The following is a 4,939-nucleotide window of genomic DNA, read 5'->3' on the forward strand; positions in this document are numbered from 1 at the left end:
TGAATAAAGTAATATTATATCAGTGAACAGATAGGAAAACACTGATCAGTATCTTTAAGCAGTATACAAAGCATGGAATGTATACAGTATCTACATATTCACACTCCTTTACATGCAAACTGTGGAGGAAGCAATGTTTGGCGTAATAAATTTGAGGAACAAAAACTTGGTCCTAATGAGATGCTGTATATCTTGCAAATGAACTGGTATGGTCTTTTCCAAAGTTCTCATGCAAGTTTCCCTATGATGCATAAGAATACATTTTCAGAACAATATACACCCAAATGGAGCTATACACCCCCTGTTAACATCTGAATTCCCATGCACCGCACTCAAAATATACTCCCGGGTGTGCAAGATTGATAAGAAAAATCAGAATATGGTATTTTCACCATTTATCACTGCCAGCCCTCATAAAGGAATCCTCAGTGAGTCAAAGTGTGCGCATCTTTATGAGAACCCATCAAGGGCTAGAGCATGTAGAGCCTAGTTTTTGATCAGCAATTCATACTTGTAATTTGGCTAAAGAAAACTGTAGTATTGCCAATACACAGCTGAGATTACTACAAGTTTGCTCACCTTTCCCACAGGGCTCTCTGAGTGTTTTCTGGTCCCTCAGGGAAAAACCAATGGAGAATCCCTGAATATATTGCAGAATTGGCAAATCCCCTCTGATGACTCCCATAGGAAACAGCCAATTTTTATTTCTTGTTATTGTATAGTCACACACAAGGCCTGACTCCTATTTCTACTAGGGCCACTTTACACAACTCTAGCTGTGCAAAGGTGACTTAAAGTGGACATAAATATAATTTATTTAATCTTTGATGCCTTATGCACTGCCAAAATTGTTTAAAGTATTAATGTGAATCAGATCCCTAGCTTTTATGCGTTGGAATCTTATTATGCGCAGTGGCATGACTTGGAAAAAAATCTCAGCTAGTATATTCTGAAAATGGTCTGACAAAGTATCCAGAGTCTCATCCAGCTGCTTGTTATCATGGATTTGATTAGCATACACTCCATTTCAAATGTACACCTACACAGCAAAAGCTGCGGTCATCGAGCCTACCTGAGCCAGCTTGAATCTAGCAAGCACGAGTAACAATAGCAGTGAAGACAGTGCAGTGTGGGCTTCAGCACCAGTAGTACAAGCCCAGTCCCTGAGTATGTACTCAGCTTGCTAGCCCACCAAAACAAAGATTTATTGTGCCCTACTCAACACTTTCTCCCAACATTACTTGGTTTCCAAATTTTTCCTATGCCCTCTTGCTTTATTTGATTAATCACATTAATCAGCAGCTACAAGCTGTCTCAGACAAAGACATTCTCTCTCATATGTACACAAGATTATAGTAATATAAACACCCCAGGTCAAATTCAGCCCTGAAGAAAACAGGTGTAACCCTGCTGAAATCTATGAAGATGTTTCTGCTTATGCCAAGATTGAATGTGGCTCCATATAGTTATTTGGTTCGTTATAATATTTTGTTTTTAAAGGAAATCCTGCAGAGTGGATGTGACTTGAGCTTCTAAACTCTCTTCTGTATAATACAACATGATTTCTCACTCTGCTGAGACTCATTAAAAGATTTGAAAAAAGAGAAAACTGAAACACAGCAGTAAAACAACACATGCTCTGGCAATCCAGGTTTCTGTGGGGCCTTTGGTTTTGCCAAAGAACTGTCATCAGTTCATCAGTCCTGAATAGGGGCATGTTGCTGCTAATACTTCTGTGGTTAACACTGCTGTATGTGTGCCAAAAATATTATTTCCAAAAGGGTAAGCTATCAATAAAAAAAAATAAAGATGATCTAAAAGGAGAAAACCCTTTTTCTGCTTGTGCCCACCTTCGCACCAACATTCTTCCTATGTTCTTTAATGGTACCAAACCTCTAGGTTCAGCAAGGCAGGACCGGCTAGTGGGTAGGGCACTAGGTTGGTATTTTGGATACCTGGGTTAAATTCTCTGCTCTGCAATGACTTTGGGAAAGTCACTTAGTCTCTCTTCCTCCTTTCCCATATGTGAATTTGGTATAACAATTTTTCCCTGCTACAGAGGATGTTGAGAGCATAAATACATTAAAAATTGTGAGGTAATCAGATATTACAGTAATGGGGACCCTATAAGTCTTATGGATCAGAGTTCCCAAACTGCGGGGCATGGCTGACAAAGTTATTGGAGGGTGCAAGGATCTGACAGGGCTACGCTGAAAGGCTGGGTCAAGAGGGTGCTGCCTTCCACTCCCCTCCCAACTCTGCTCCTTCAACATGGTCCTCTTCGCTTCCCCAGAGCAGCGAGGAGCAAGAAGCGCATGGAGCCAGGTCCCAGCAGCCAAGACCACCTGATCACTTCAGAAAGTGGAAAGCTTCTTCAACTGCCACATGGTGAACACCCCTCTGTGTCCCCATAACCCATGGGAACCAGGCACCCCTCCCCCACCACCCAGGTGGCCATGACCAGGGAACACATACAACATGAATCTGCAAAGAGAGTCGCTCATCAAAAAAGTCTTGTAACCTCTGCCCTAGATAAACAGATGCTTTGAAAAGAATCATTGTGATGGCAGAATTTCCTAGCTAATGAAGCTGGAGAAGATAAAGCCAGTTATGATATGTCAGATGTGCTCGAACTTGGAGCTCTCCAATGAGCCACAGGCAAAGAAATAGAGAACAGTATATTGATCCAAAGTGGAGGACTGACCAAATCAGTCTCAGGAGAATAAAAAGGGTCAGTATCAGTCTTCTCCAGCATTCACTAATGCCTCCAAGCACAATGTTCAGGAAATCCTTATCGGCCCTATGACCTATGTTATTTGAATGGACAGGAATAAAACACTTGGTTGCAAGTGCAAATAGCTAGGCAAGTAAGGTATCACTGAAGAACAGCTCTACTGGTTGAAGAAAAATTTCCTTTTGTGTCTCCATAGTCTTTTAAATTCCATGAAGATGCTGCTTCCTGGAAAAAGAATTAGGCACTACATGCCCTAAAAGTGAATGAATGTTGAAGTTCATGGTGCATCTTCTAGCTGACAAAGCTTTAGGGCTAAATGTTCAGAGTTTCTGCTCATAATCTGAGCTGTAGCAAGTCCCTGGGGGTACGAGCATAGTGCATCTTCAAAAGGAGGTGTGAGTGGGGCAAAAGCGCATTGCATTGGTACCTGGCTTGAGCGGCATGTTAGGGACCAAGCCAGAGAAAGGAGCATATAGGAGTTGGGTATCCCTTTAAATCATTTGTGAGCCCTCTCCTGACCCTCACTGTCTTCTGTGTTCCATAAGCCGTCGGAAGCTTGGTTGTTGTTTAGAGTTTATAAACTTGGTCACATGGATCCCGCCGTGCCCATGTGGTTCCTTCGTATTAGGTGAGTTGAGTAAAGAGCAAGAGTCACAACACACCCAAAATGGATCTTTTTGGTGCTCAAGTGTCTGCACCCGGGGAGCAGCCCACACCAACTGCACTGCATTGTTCTAGTAGCTCAGCTGACTAACAGCCAAAATTCAGAGTGACAATAATTTGGCTTCAGTTTATGGCTGGTTTCCACAGGACAAAATCCTTCCTGCTTATATTTTGGCCAAGTTAAGGCTCAGGGAGAACAGCTAAATGTAAATAACATTTTTTTAAAATATATACAGTGTTCCTCACCATTCAAATATTCCATTGCTGTATGCTGTGTTGTTGTACCCATGCTGGTCCCAGATATTAGAGCGACAAGGTGAGTGAGATAAAGAGAAATTGATCCAATAAAAGATATTTACCTCCCCTATTTGTATCTCTTTAAAATATTACCATTTTAAAGTATTAACGTTGCCACAGAAATAGCCATATTGCCACAGTAATGTTAATTACCACCAAACTGTAAAAGCCAACACTTCTATGGTGCGCTGTAAATCCTTACCGGGCCTGGGTGAATCTAAAATTTCTTCAACAACATGAAGGAACAGTGCCGGGCGGGGAGGATGAGGGGTGGTATGAGAGTGAGTTGGAAGATAGAGAATGAACCAGCACATAAAGTTCCTGGCTAGGCACTGTGCAGTTATGTCTCAGAAGAATGACATGTTCACTGAATGGTATAATATATTCTGGCTGCTAGTGTTTGAGGGGGTACAGGGTCTGACTCTTGAACATAATATTCAAACACTAAAACAATCCTTGTCAACCACTTATACCAGACCTACCTACACACAAATGCAAGTAATTTAACTATTTGCATTTTCTTAGGGCTAGATTCTGATTTGGGGTGCATAGCTGTGTAGGGCCATAAGGACTGCAGCTTTGATTGAAGCCCTGCCTATGAGTTACACCGCCCCCGGTGCACCACAGAGAAGAAACTGTGGCACTCAGAGTCATATAATGTGTGAAAATATGCATGCAAAATGAACATCAAAAACTTTCACCTAAACTGAATTTTAAATTCACATCTTCAAATATTTGCACTGCAAGTGCTTGTGCTTGGATTTTGCTTGTGCAAATTAGGCAAAAAAATTATTATTTGTTGCAAATTATTCACTCATCTCCAGTGGAGTTACATGGAACTGATCAGCCTTTCAAGAAAAGTGTATCAAGGTACATTTAAAATAAAACAAAATAGAAAAATACTACCTCAAGCTGTAACTAGTCAATCTGGAATTCATTAGCTCATCAAAAGCAAATATTTGAACAAGGTTTTAAGAATAATTGGATAATTTTAGGACCCATAAGTACTTGGGAGTTATGCAAACTATGAGAATGAAATAATGAGATATTAAACCTCATGCTCCAGGGCTTAAATTTTACCCATTGGGAGCCCAGGAAGGAATTTTCTCTCAGTGACTTTAATGGGATTCTTTCCAATTACTTTAACGAGCATTGGATCAGGCCTCACAAAGGAGAGAGAGGCTTACCTTCCTCTCAAACCTCTGGTATTTGCCATTGTTGGACAAAACATCCCAGGCTAGGGAT

Source organism: Chelonoidis abingdonii, chromosome 1, assembly GCF_003597395.2.
Source record: "Chelonoidis abingdonii isolate Lonesome George chromosome 1, CheloAbing_2.0, whole genome shotgun sequence".
Classification (NCBI taxonomy): Eukaryota; Metazoa; Chordata; order Testudines; family Testudinidae; genus Chelonoidis; species Chelonoidis abingdonii.